Source organism: Octopus sinensis, linkage group LG4, assembly GCF_006345805.1.
Source record: "Octopus sinensis linkage group LG4, ASM634580v1, whole genome shotgun sequence".
In the NCBI taxonomy this organism is placed as follows: domain Eukaryota; kingdom Metazoa; phylum Mollusca; class Cephalopoda; order Octopoda; family Octopodidae; genus Octopus; species Octopus sinensis.
Genome location: NC_043000.1, coordinates 120098428 through 120113427, shown reverse-complemented (window position 1 = coordinate 120113427; position 15000 = coordinate 120098428). Strand labels below are relative to the sequence as shown.

At 41.0% G+C, this 15000-nt stretch overlaps 1 protein-coding gene and 1 non-coding gene across 2 annotated transcripts in view; both read right to left on the bottom strand.

Moving 5' to 3' along the window:
- Positions 1-15000, bottom strand: part of LOC115210623 (polyribonucleotide nucleotidyltransferase 1, mitochondrial-like) — a 578459-nt gene that overhangs the window by 75145 nt on the left and 488314 nt on the right. The gene's annotated exons all lie outside the window — the stretch shown is intronic.
- Positions 7633-7750, bottom strand: LOC115211227. Its single transcript, XR_003881547.1, has one exon. It is a non-coding gene; the product is annotated as a 5S ribosomal RNA (ribosomal RNA).

Here is a 15000-nt window from a genome sequence, read left to right as displayed (position 1 = left end):
GTGGAAGCTGGTGCAGCTTTCTTGCTTGCCACCTTTTCTTCGGTTCACCTTGGTTTCACGTTCCATTTACCTCAAACGCAATCACCCTCCTCAGAACATGCTCTTCAGCCCTCCTCAACACATGCCCATACTTCTTTCTTTACTACCCACAAGGGGCTAAACACAGAGAGGACAAACAAGGACAGACAAACAGATTAAGTCAATGATATCGACCTTAGTACATAACTGGTACTTAATCTATCGACCCCGAAAGGATGAAAGGCAAAGTCGACCTTAGCGGAATGTGAACTCAGAACGTAACGGCAGACGAAATACGGCTACGCATTTTGCCCGACATGCTAACGGTTCTGCCAGCTCGGCGCCTATACCACCTCACCCCATTCGCTCTTGCCAACCATTCCACCGCTTCCTCCGATCCTAGCATCCCCATCAAATCCTCAGTCCTCCTCTTATCAAACAGCCTCACACCACACCTTTCTCTCACCATTGCTCTCTCAGTCCTCAAAATTACCAGCTCTCTCTCCCTCAGACACTATGTCTCACTCTCATACAGCTTTCAAGGTAATGCAATTAAGATGGACACAAGATCATAAGATCGTAGTTTCAATTCCTGGGCCAGGCAATGGTTGTGTTCTTGAGCAAAACCCTTCATTTCACTTCCCTCCAGTCAACTCTGCTGACAAAAATGAGTGATCCTGTGACGAGCAGGTGTCCTCCCATCCAGGTGGGGAATTTATACGCCTTTACGTGTCAATACGTCTCAAAACAGTAACTTTATTTTTTTTGTAATTAAGATGGAGTGAATAAGAGAGAGAGAGAGAGAGATAAGAGCAGGGCCAGGGTAGTAAGATGACAGAAGCAAGAGTATAAGGGGAGACATGGTGATTGGAGTGTGAGGGTTGAGTGAATGAGTGTGAATGGTGAAGAGACTAATGAGTGACCATCCTAAAAATAGCAGCATGAGTGAGCTGAAGAGTTACACAGTCACTTGACTTGCCACAAGTGGTAGCCAAATCTTCCACATGTCACACTTTACTGGCTATAAGTGAAGGTGGGGAAGGCAGCACTTTGAATAATGTAGTCCAAGATACACTGTATCTGAGAAAACAATCGGATGATTATAACTGGAACATCTTTGATCATAGGTCTGCTGTGTCAAAGCTGATTTGAGGTGAAACAACAACAACAACAACATTTTCAATAGAACAACAGGGTTTGGTAGTAGCTCAAAGCAAGCCTACAATCTGAATGGTGTGTGCGTGAGTGTGTGTGTGTGTGAGAAAGTGAGTGTGTGTATGCATGTGCGTGTGTGAGTGTGTAGCGGAAGACTTGATGGATTCTTATTGGATGAAAATAATGGATGAATATCAGGAGAATGAAGCACTTAACTAAATTAATAACCGCCACCATCACCAACAATGCCACCACCACCAACTCCATCACCATCGACACAACCAATTACTATATACATATAAAATGAAATGAGCCATTTAATACCAGCACAAACTACCGACCACACTGCATATTTCTATATGACTCAAGCTGACAATACTAAAATTGCCTTGTTTCCCGCCGAATAAGGAGAAATACCAGCATCACAAGGTCTCCTTTTGTATTTTTCTGTAGTTACATTCTGTGTATTTTCTTTATTTATTTCATTCATTTTGTGGATAATTTTCGTCTTAAAACTTAATTTATTCGCTCTGTTTTGGCTTTTTTTTAAAAGAGAAATAAAGGTAGATCAATGAAAATGAAGATCATCATCATCATCCTCATCATTGTTTAACGTCCGCTAGCATGGGTTGGACGGTTTGACTGAGGGCTGGGGAACCAGGTGGCTGTACCAGGCTCCAATCTTGATTTGGCAGAGTTTCTACAGCTGGATGCCCTTCCTAATGCCAACCACTCCGAGAGTGTAGTGGGTGCTTTTTACGTGCCATGGCACGGGGGTCAGTCAGGCGGTACTGGCAACAACCTTGCTCGAATCTTTTTACACATGCCAACGGCACAGAATCCAGTAAGGCGATGCTGGTAACAATCCCGCTCGAATGGTGCCTCCTACATGCCACCGGCACGGAAGCCAATTAGCCGCACTGGCAACAATCATGCTCGGATGGTGCTCTAAGCACCCTACTAGCACGAAGCACAAGTGCCAGGGAGGTGATGCTGGTAACGATCACACTTGAATGGTGCCTCCTACATGCCACCGGCACGGAAGCCAATTAGCCGCACTGGCAACAATCATGCTCGGATGGTGCTCTAAGCACCCTATTAGCACGGAGCACAAGTGCCAGGGAGGTGATGCTGGTAACGATCACACTTGAATGGTGCCTCCTACATGCCACCGGCACGGAAGCCAATTAGCCGCACTGGCAACAATCATGCTCGGATGGTGCTCTAAGCACCCTATTAGCACGGAGCACAAGTGCCAGGGAGGTGATGCTGGTAACGATCACACTTGAATGGTGCCTCCTACATGCCACCGGCACGGAAGCCAATTAGCCGCACTGGCAACAATCATGCTCAGATGGTGCTCTAAGCACCCTACTAGCACGAAGCACAAGTGCCAGGGAGGTGATGCTGGTAACGATCACACTCGAATGGTGCCTTTTATGTGCCACTGGCACAGAAGCCAGTTAGCCACTCTGGCAATGATCATGCTCGGATGGTGTTCTTAGTACCCTACTAGCACGGAGCACAAGTGCCAGGGAGGTGATGCTGGTAATGATCACACTCGAATGGTGCCTTTTATGTGCCACTGGCACAGAAGCCGGTTAGCCGCTCTGTCAACGATCACGCTCGTATGGTGCTCGTGCCCGTCATTGCATTTCATTTTGATTTTTGATTAGGATGGCAATAAAAAACACAATGACAACAACAGCATCTTGTCTATTAGCCACAAGGGCTTGAAGACAAGTAGAAATACACAAAGATGTTGTGAAGTAAGAGGGCTTACAAAGGTACACAGGGTGGGACAGAGATGATTTTTAAAATGAGAATATCTGAAATAAACTCAACTGCACTCACAAACAAGAATACTAAAATTAACCCAACTGCTCTCAAAAATTAAGTAAAAAAAATGGAAAAATGTCCCAGAATCCTTGTCCGGTACTGGATCAATCCCAAAACTAATCAGCTCATGCCAGTCACAAGGTCAAACATCCCTAAAAGTTTCATCTGAATCCATCCAGCAGTTCTTAAGATATCTTGACCACAGTCAAACAAACAACCATGACTGACAACAATACCTTTACTAAGGCAGTAGTAATAATAATAATGATAATAATAATGATGATAATAACAATAATAATAATAATTGCACTGATGCAGTACCAGGCAGTGGCTCTCGTGGCTTCTGATATTAACTGACTGGAAGTGATATCATATATAGTGTTTTGTCTTGGTATAAAAGATGGGCTATAGCAAATATTCTGCTCAATACCACAGATTTGCTTGTCAGTTGTTTGACCATAACCAGTTGACCATATTCCTTAGTGGCTGATGATATGTGCATCTCTGATCATGTGCAGAAATATTGGTGAAGCGCCATAGCCATCATCATCATCGTTTAACGTCCGTTTTCCGCGCTAGCACGGGTTGGACGGTTCGACCGGGGTCTGGGAAGCCAGGGGCTGCACCAGGCTCCAGTCTGATCTGGCAGAGTTTCTACAGCTGGATGCCCTTCCTAACGCCAACCACTCCGCGAGTGTAGTGGGTGCTTTTTACGTGCCACCTGCACAGGTGCCAGGGGGGTCCGGCATCGGCCACGATCAGTTGGAGCTTTTAACGTGCCACCGGCACGGAAGCCAGTCGGGGCGGCGCTGGCTACGGCCACGTTCGGATGGTGCTTTTTATGTGCCACCGGCACAGAAGCCAGTCGGGGTGGCACTGGCTGGCATCGGCCACGTTCAGATGGTGCTTTTTATGTGCCACCGGCACAGAGGCCAGTCGGGGCGGTGCTGGCATCGGCCACGTTCAGATGGTGCTTTTTATGTGCCACTGGCACAGAAGCCAGTCGGGGCGGCGCTGGCATCGGCCACGATTGGATGGTGCTTTTTATGTGCCACCGGCGCTGGCATCAGCCACGATCGGATGGTGCTTTTTATGTGCCTCGGCACAGAAGCCAGTCGGGGCGGCGCTGGCATCGGCCACGTTCGGATGGTGCATCGGCCACGTTCAGATGGTGCTTTTTATGTGCCACTGGCACAGGAGCCAGTCGGGGCAGAGCTGGCATCGGCCACGTTCGGATGGTGCTTTTTATATGTCACCGGCACAGAAACCAGTCGGGGCGGTGCTGGCATCGGCCACGTTCGGATGGTGTTTTTTATGTGCCACTGGCACAGGAGCCAGTCGGGGCGGCGCTGGCATCGGCCACGTTCGGATGGTGCTTTTTATGTGTCACTGGCACAAGAGCCAGTCGGGGTGGTGCTGGCATCGGCCACGTTCGGATGGTGCTTTTTATGTGCCACCGGCACAGAAGCCAGTCGGGGCGGCGCATGTGTTGAAAGGAATTCTTTGGGATTTGAATAATTCACATTTGGAAACATGGGTAGTTTGTTCAACATCCTTAAGAAATCCTTATTCAGGGACATTTTGAGCGGGATGGGTTACTCGACCTGACGAAAATTCTAACTGGGCCCCACCTGCAAGGCCATGTGCTGTTTATCTTGATATGAGATCACCATGTCACGCACAAATGGTTGTGATGCATGTGCCTAGTGTACTCTTATCAGATGGGTAGTCATGATGGGTATACTGGGCTTCGTATATTTTACCCCAGTGTCACTTTGATGGCATACGCTGCTCTCTCGCTCAGTAATAATAATAATAGGGCCCCACCTGCAAGGTCATGTGCTGTTTGTCTTGATATGGGATCACCATATCACACACACATGGTTGTGATGTATGTGCCTGGTGTACCCTTATCAGATGGGTAGTTACGATGGGTATGCTGGGCTTCATATATTTTACCCCAGTGTCACTTTGATGGCATGCACTGCTCTCTCACTCAATAATGATAATAATAATAATAATTGTTGCAAGTAAATATATATATTTGTAATATATAATAGCAATCATCATCCTCACCATCAATAATGGTATGACTTCAATTTGTCCAACTAGCATGGCTGGGAGAGGTGTGCCATAACATACAGCATCATGCCTCTGCTCCAGTACTAATTAGATTATCTAGACAAGAGAAACTATTAAGTACATATAGCAGACTGCCTGAGAAGTCCAAGGCTTTCATTTTAAGGTAACCCTCAACTAATAACCATTCCTGTGTATTAATGTCTCAAATATCAAAAAGGAACCACCATCAATAAGATTATTACATTTCTGGCTATTATCTTCATCTTCAGAGTGTATATTTACAGTATGTATATTTACAGTATTATATCTACATCATGTTTGCAGGAGTAAGGCCATATGAGGACAATCAGAAATGAAATCAAATTAAATGTAGTTTAAATGCGTAATTATTGCAAATATGCACAATAAACGATGAGGTCTAGATTATTATCGTCAAACTCCACCAGTACATTTGTCACACCTGAACAGCAGTACGGACAACAATTACTTTTGATTACAACCACAAGGTTGTATCTATAAAGGTAACACATAACAAGCAGTGGCTGATTCAAATTTAATGAAACTCACAAAGTTGCTGGTAAGCTTATATCATCAATCCCTGAGAGATGATGGGTTACAATTGATCCTGGTGTAAATACAAAACAGACTTGCTACCAAGCTGCATGTAGTAGTAGCAGAAGTAGTAGTAGTGGTGGTGGTGGTAGTAGAAGTAGTAGTAGTGGTGGTGGTGGTGGTGGTGGTGGTAGTAGTAGTAGAAGTAGTAGTGCTGGTGGTGGTAGTAGTAGTAGTAGTAGTAGTAGTAGTAGTAGTAGTAGTAGTAATTAACATTGGTGGGGGGAAAAGGCCAGTAATATAAGAAGGGTTGACTTGAGATAGAGTAGAGATAATTGAATAGATTTGACCTTAGTTCATTATTTGTGTCTCTTTTATCACCAGTGGCAAAGTCGACATGGCTGAGATTTAAAATGAGAGCTCATAAAGTGTTGCAATAATTAACTGTTGTAAATACAGCAGAGCATTTATTTAATGGACACTCTGTTATTTCTACAGGCAGAAACACTGCCCTCCAGGTGGTTTTCTGCTAATATAAATTATGTCTTTTATGCAAAACTGCTGATATGCATATCTGCAAGTGTGTATAACAACTAGAAATGAAAAATATTTTAATAATTTTGATAAGAGAAATATATTACAACAGGAATTAATAAGAATTTTCTAGACAGTGTAGACTTTAATAATTGCTTTCTTTTGGTAAAAGTTATATATAATTAATTGTGAAGGTGCGTGGCTTAGTGGTTAGGTTGTCAGCACCATGATTGTAAGATTGTGGTTTTGATTCCTGAACTGGGCACCGCATTGTGTTCTTGAGCAAAACACTTCATTTCACGTTGCTCCAGTCCACTCAGCTGGCAAAAATGAGTAATGCTGCAATGGACTTTGCATCCCATCCAGCTGGGGAACACATATGCCATAGAAACCGGGAAACCGGGCCCATGATCCTGGCTAGGCTTTAAAAGGGTGCATTTATTTTTTTTATATATAATTAATTAACGAGTAGCTTTCTTTATTATAGTATAGACCAATTATACATAACAAATTCCTCCTCTATAATGATTTTTTTGTTTTACACAATACTAAAATGATTCCACTCACATACCAACAACAAATAATAACAGCAATTTCTAAGGCATTCACTTCACTGTAGGGCATTAATTTTCTTAGAAAGGCATGAATATCACAGCTATTCTTTCCCCACCAGGAATGGCATAGTGATGCCAAGCAAGAAAGAAACCAATAATAAAAATGACGGCGATGGTCACCCCACCGTTGATTTCAATGAATGAGTGTTTGAAGGGAAGGATCAAAAATAAATGAAGATGCATCTATCTGCGATGGATGTGTGAATGTAATTTGAGCCAGAGAGGATCTTGCTATGAAGTCACAATGGGGACCGTGATGATTTTGGTTTTGCCTGGGACTGGACAAACATGTCTGTTGATTGCAAGATATAATTATTTTATTGTTCTGCTTCTTCAGCTCAAATGGTTTAGATACATCATGACAAAATAGATCAATCTAGGCTAAATAGTGACAATACTCTAAACAGTGCTGTACTCTTTCCCTTGCTTCAGTCATTTGACTGTGGCCATGCTGGAGCACCACCTTTAGTCGAGAAAATCAACCCCAGGACTTATTCTTTGTAAGCCTAGTACTTATTCTATCGGCCTCGTTTGCTGAACCATTAAGTTATGGGGGCGTAAACACACCAGCATCGAATGTGAAGTGATGTTGGTGGGACAAACACAGACACACAATATATAAACACACACATACACATATATACATGTATATATATACAACAGGCTTCTTTCAGTTTCCGTCTACCAAATCCACTAACAAGGCTTTGGTCGGCCTGAGACTATAGCAGAAGACACTTGCCCAAGGTGCCACGCAGTGGGACTGAACCCGGAACCCTGTGGTTCGTAAGCAAGCTACTTACCACACAGCCACTCCTATGCCTATAGCATTTATCTTTTATGTTTACAGCACCTAGTTTCCCAAGCGGTCACCCATCTAAGTACAAACTAGGCTCGACTTTGCTTAACTTTGATGATCGGGCGAGAACCAGTGTTTTCAAAGTGATATGGTTGTAAACAATGATAATCCTTTCTACTATTGGTACAAAGCCTAAAATTTGGGAGGAGAGGTAAGTTGATTATATTGACCCCAAGGTCAACCTGGTACTTATTTTAGAAACTCCAAAAGGATGAAAAGTAAAGTTGATCTCAGTGAAATTTGGACTCAGAACATTTACCTGGAAGAAACACCACAAAGCATTTTTGGTTTGATAACAATTCTGCCAGCTTGGTGCCTTCGTGTTTTCGAATTTTGACACAGGGGTAGCAGTCTTTGAGAGGAGGGGGAAATCAATTACATCGACCTCAGTTCTTATTTTATCCACCCTGAACGAATGAAAGGCAACCCTGATATCAGTGGAATTTGAACTCAGAATGAGCAGACGGATGAAATGCCACTAAGCATTTTGTCCAGGGTGCTAACAATTTTACCAGCATGCTACCATAATAATGATAGGGCGGCGAGCTGGCAGAACTGTTAGCACGCCGGGCGAAATGCTTAGCGGTATTTCGTCTGTCGCTACATTCTGAGTTCAAATTCTGTCAAGGTCGACTTTGCCTTTCATCCTTTCGGGGTCGATAAATTAAGTACCAGTTACGCATTGGGGTCGATGTAATTGACTTAACTCCTTTGTCCTTGTTTGTCCCCTCTATGTTTACCCCCTTGTGGGCAATAAAGAAATAATAATGATAATAATAATAATCCCTATTTACTAAAGCAGTGGTTTCCAAACTTTTGCAGGGTGCCGCTCCTTTATGCTCTAGCACCCACCCCACCATTTGCACCCACATACATAGACCACTTCTGCAGCAAATTCAAAACAACTATATTTCACAAATAAAACTTTACATAATTAACCCATTATTTGGGGTATTTTTCTTTTTTACATCCATTGTCCCCTTTTGGCCACTCCATTTTCCTTCACCTCCCCCACCTCATTTTTTTCACTTTCCCTCACCCACCCCTTTTTTACCACCCCCACCCTCTTTAGGAATCACTGTACTAAAGGCACAAGGCCTGAAATGTTAGGGGAGGGGATAGTGATTATATCGACCCCAGTGTCCAACTGGTACTTATTTTACCAACTCTGGAAGGATGTAAGGTGAAGCCAACTATGGCGGAATTTGAAATCAGAATGCAAGGACAAATGAAATAACGCTAAGCATTTTGCTTAGCATGCTAATGACCTTAACAACAACAACAACAATAATAATAATAATAACAGTAACAACAACAATAATGATATTAATAATAACAATAATGATGATAATAATAATAATAACAAGAATGATAATAATAACAATAATAACAATAATAATAACAATGATAATAATAACGATAATAATAATAATGATAATAATAACAATAACAACAATAATAATAACAACAATAATAATAACAATAACAATAACAACAACAATAATAATAATAATAACAGTAACAACAACAACAATAATGATAATAATAATAATAATAATAATGTTAATAATAATAATAATGTTAATAATAATAATAACAACAATAATGATGATAATAATAATGATAATAATAATAATGATAATAACAATAATAATGATAACAACAACAACAACAAGTGTCGGAGGATGAGGAGTCAGTAGAGCAACAGATTCAATGCATTACAGTACTAAGTTACATCCTGTGCATATTCTGTATTCACATCCCTGCAGAGTTAATGTTGGCTTTCATTCTTCTGGAACCAAACATTAATAAGAAACTCTGCAGCAACAACAACATCAACACCAGTAATGTTCTTGTTGTTATTGCAGAATTGCACTTACACACACACACACACACACGTGCACGTGCGGAGGGTGTTTTTACAGCCTCTGTTCATTGAAGAAAGTGCATGCTTGCTGCATGAGGTGTCCTTGTTGAAGGTGGAGACCGTTGTTAGATTGCCAAAGCACAGAGGGATGTCTTTGGAGAAGCTTGCACTTGCTACGATCACAACAAACAAGACTTTGATGCTTTGGGGGTCAAAAACAGGGGGAAGAAAACATCTGAGTGTTTCACATTGCATGCATGTGTGTGTGTGTGTGTGTATGAAAGAGAGAGAGAGAGAGGGAGAGAAATGGAGAGCATAACCATGTGACAATCCTTACCATGATCTCGCTCAGGTGAGAAGGAACTCAGATAAACGTAACACAGTGGATCATCATCATCGTCCCAATCATCATCACCACCACCACTATCCTCATTGTAATCATCGTTCTGTGCCCGTGTGCCATAGTGACATAGGTTGGATATTTGTGTTAGGACCATGGTATCAGTTTAATCATATAAAGACTCAGGGAAAAAGAACTCTGCTTAATTAACTACAGAAGAAATTAATGTTTACAAAAATAAATTACAATCACGCATGCACACATATACAGAGAGAAAGAGAATATACACATTTTACATATATATATATATATAATATATATATATATATATATACACATGCACACACATATATATTTGTATGTATATGTGTATATATATATGTGTGTGTGTGTGTGTATATATATATATATAAATATATATATATATACATATGTGTATGTATATATATACATGTGTGTGTGTGTATATATATATATACACATATATATTTGTATATGTATATATGCAGACACATGTATCTATGTTAGTGTGTATATATATATGTACATGTGTGTGTGTGTGGTGTGTGTGTATGTATGTATATATATATATATATGGAGAGAGAGAGAGAGAGAGAGAGAGAGTAATAAAATTAGAGAGTGTGAAGAGTCTATAATACAGAAATAGAAACTGCAGGACAAAAAGGAAAAATGCCAACATCTAGAGTGGAATTTGATAGATAAAGATCAAGAGAAAAAGAGAGAGAAGAGAGTGGAGGGAAGGAGCAAGAGGGGTAGGTAGGTCGGTGAGGAGAAAAAAGTGTATGGGGTGGGGATGGTGAAGAAAGTTATGTAACATATGAAGCTGGCAGACACAGGTGGAGAAATAAAACAAGAACTAAAGACAATTATAGAAAATTTTAAACTGAAGCCAACATCATTGAAATATCTCTGTTAGCTTTGGTGTGTGTAATTTCAGGGTTTTCTTTCATGCGTTGGTCAGTTGAAACCATACAGAGCCATATATATGTACACTTCCACAAGTGTATACATACATAAACATCCAAAGATGCGAATGGAGAGGAAGAGCTAGAGACACATATGTACATGCTCACATATCATCATCATCATCGTTTAACGTCCGTTCTCCATGCTAGCATGGGTTGGACGGTTCGGCCGGGGATCTGGGAAGCCAGAAGGCTGCACCAGGCTCCAGTCTTATCTGGCAGTGTTTCTACAGCTGGATGCCCTTCCTAACGCCAACCACTCCTTGAGTGTAGTGGGTGCTTTTTACGTGCCACCTGCACAGGTGCCAGGCGAGGCTGGCAACGGCCACAGTCGGATTGGTGCATTTTACGTGCCACCGGCACGGAAGCCAGTCGAGGCGGCACTGGCATCGGCCACGATTCGGATGGTGCTTTTTACGTGCCACCGGCACGGAAGCCAGTCGAGGCGACGCTGGCATCGTCCACGATTTGGATAGCGCTTTTTACGTAATCCGAATCATGGATTCGTTATATATGTATGGATTCGTTATATATGTATATATATAGCTGTAGAAATCTACTGATGCGTGCAAGTGTATGTAGACACAGTCGGAGATAGAGAAATGTACAATTATGTAAACACATACCGGTGGAACGCAAATACAGATACATGCAGAGACGCAGTTACAGTAACATGCAACAAGGTTACAATTTAAGCCCATCAGGTGAAAACCAAAATCCAGCATCTTAACTGGAAAATGCTTTGACTATCTCTATGCTGCTGTTTAACCCCAGGTAAGCCCTTGATCAAGCAGACTTTTCATCAAAGGTATTCTAACTGAGACCTTCCCGTTTTTTTCTTTTTTTCCCGGCACAGATTATATCAGAAGACATTATACAAAATGTGCTTCATTGATCTTAAAGATGGAAGAGCTGACACATTAGAGTCTCCCACATTTTAACATTTAAACATTTCTGTTTGTTACAAGTATATAAAATTATCAGCGTATGCCAAGTGAAAAACATCATCGTCACCACCACCATCATAATCATCATCATCATTGTTGGAATTTGCTGCGGGAGAATTTCTACAGCTGGATGTCCTTCCTGTCCCCAACCCTCATTTGTTTTCAAAGCAAAGTAATATTTTCCCATAGCTAGACACACTTTTCATGGCTAACTGGAAATCAATAATATTACTTGTAAAATGGTGACACTCAGTAATATCTATCACGTGATGCTTAGACAAAGGTACACATAAACACACACACATGCACCCACACACATACATATACACAGGGGTTGGGCAAAATAATGGAAACACCTAGCATCATAGTATCATAATTTTGATATATCTATAAAACTGTCAAAAGCTTGTTTATTTTTATGTTTTTTTTATTTATTATTAATGTAGCTTAATATGTTTGGCTAAAATTGCTGTTTTTTTCAGATATCATCAAAAAAGGCAATTAAAATTCTTTAAAATGACAGATCTATCAGACTTTCAAAGAGGTCAAATTGTTGGTACTCGTATGGCAGGTGCTAGCATAATGAAAATAGCCGAAATGCTTGGTGTATCAAGAAGTACTGTCAACCTTTGAGAAAGAGGGAAAAACCTCCTCATCAAAACAAAACTCTGGAAGAAAACCAAAACTTTCAGATAGGGACTGTCGGACTCTTATGCAAATTGTTAGAAAGGATCACAAAACTACAGCTCCCAAAATTACTGTAGAGCTTAATGACCACTTTGAGAACCCAGTTTCCACAAAAGCTGTTCACCGGGAGCTGCACAAATCTGGATTTCTTGAGAGGGCTGCAATCAGAAAACCACTACTTTCAAAAACGAATGTTGCAAAGGTTTAGAGTGGAGTTAAAACCTATGGAATTGGTCCCTAGAACAGTGAAAGAATGTTATTTTCTCGGACGAGTTATTCTTTACCTTATTTCCGATCATCAGCCAAGTATATGTGTGGAGACAGCCAAAAGAAGCAATTGACCCAAATTGCCTTGTTCCAACTGTTAAACATGGAGGAGGATCTGTGATGATTTGGAGGGGTTATATCTTGGAAATCTGTCAGCCCAATGGTTTCCCTTCATGGCAGAATTAATAGTGAAGACTATTTAAGCATTTTACTTGATCAAATTCATCCTATGGTTGTGGAACTGTTTCCGGAGGTAAACGCAATCTTTCAGGATGATAATGCACCAAATCACACAGTTAAAGTTGTTACTGAATGGTGCAAGGAACATTCTAGTGAAGTTGAACATCTTATCTGGCCACCACAGTCCCCAGATCTCAATGTTATTGAACATTTGTTGTGCATTTTAGAAAAACAAGTAAGGAGTCAATATCCTCTACCATCATCACTACAAGAACTGGAGACTGTTTTAGCCGAAAAATGGACAAAAATTCCTTTGGAAACAATTCAAACATTGTACAAATCCAAAACTTGTAGAATTCAAGCTGAAATTACTGCCAAAGGCGGTCCTACACCATATTAGAATAAATTTGTTTGAAATTTTAAGGTGTCACCATTATTTTGTCCAACCCCTGCATATAACAAAAGGGGGAATTGGAAAATTGTTTGGTGTTATTAATTCACCTTTACACATTTCTTTCATTAATAGGAATTACAAAGTTGTACATGTTGGAAAAACATGTCAGAGATTTCCTAATCTGCTCGCAAAACTTTCTTTGGCCCATGGTTATTAGTAGAAACATTTGTCCAGGGTACTGTACACCTTAGGCAAGTGTCTTCTACTATAGCCTCAATCTGACCACAGCCTAGTGAGTGGATTCAAAACATAGATACACACATATATATGTATCATCATCATCATAATCATTGTTTAACATCTGCTTTCCATGCTAGCATGGGTTGGATGATTTGAGTGGGGGCTGGAGAGCCAGAAGGCTCCACCAGTCTCCAATCTGATCTGGCAAAGTTTCTACAGCTGGATGCCCTTCCTTACGCCAACTACTCTGAGAGTGTAGTGGGTGCTTTTACGTGCCACCGGCACGAGGGCCAGTCAGGTGGTAAAGGCGGCGAGCTGGCAGAAATGTTAGCACGCGGGGCAAAATGCTTAGCGGTATTTCGTCTGTGTTACGTTGTGAGTTCAAATTCCGCTGAGGTCGACTTTGCCTTTCATCCTTTCGGGGTCGATAAATTAAGTACCAGTTACGCACTGGGGTCGATGTAATCGACTTAATACCTATGTCTGTCCTTGTTTGTCCCCTCTGTATTTAGCCCTTGTGGGTAATAAAGAAATAGGTGGTAATGGCATCAGCCATGCTCAAATGGTGCGTTTTACATTCCACCTGCACAGGAGCCACATTCAAATGGTGCCTTTTTACATGCCACCAGCATGGGAGCCAGTCAGCAGCCCTGGCAACGATCATGGTCAAATAATGTTTTTAATGTTCCACTGCCACAGGTGCTTATCAGGCAGTACTGCTATCGGCCATGACAGTGATTTCACTTGCCTCAACAGGTCTTTGCAAGCATAGTTTATTGTCCAGTGATTGAAGGGTACTCTTAAATGGGTTGGTTATACAGCAGTGGCACAGGCCATGGTTATGGTCTCAATTGGCTTGCCGGGTCTTCTCAAGCACAGCATATGTCCAAAGGTCTCGGACACTTGTCATTGCCTCAGTGAGGCCCAATGTTCGAAGGTCGTACTTCACCACCTCATCCCAGGTGTTTCTGGGTCTACCTCTTCCGCAGGTTCCCCCAACTGATAGGGTGTGACATTTTCACACAGCTGTCCTCATCCATTCACAACACATGACCATACCATATTATATATATATATAATATATACATAATAATATATAATATAAAAATAATTTCATATATAATATATATACATATATATTATATATGTGTGTAGCGAGACAGGAACTCACATGCAACGAGTATATATATATATATATATATATATATACATACACAAATGTATATACACATAATATATATACACATATATATACATGCATACATAGCATAGCATTCATAGTGTGTGTGTGTTTGTTTGTTTGTGTGTGCATGCATTTATATGTATGTTATTTGTATATGAAAACATTCGAAGCTTAATATGATAAAAGAGATAACAGGCTTAACAACTTCGTTTCCAGCAAAGCTTCGACAGCAAAAGATGAAAAAAAAATATATATATAA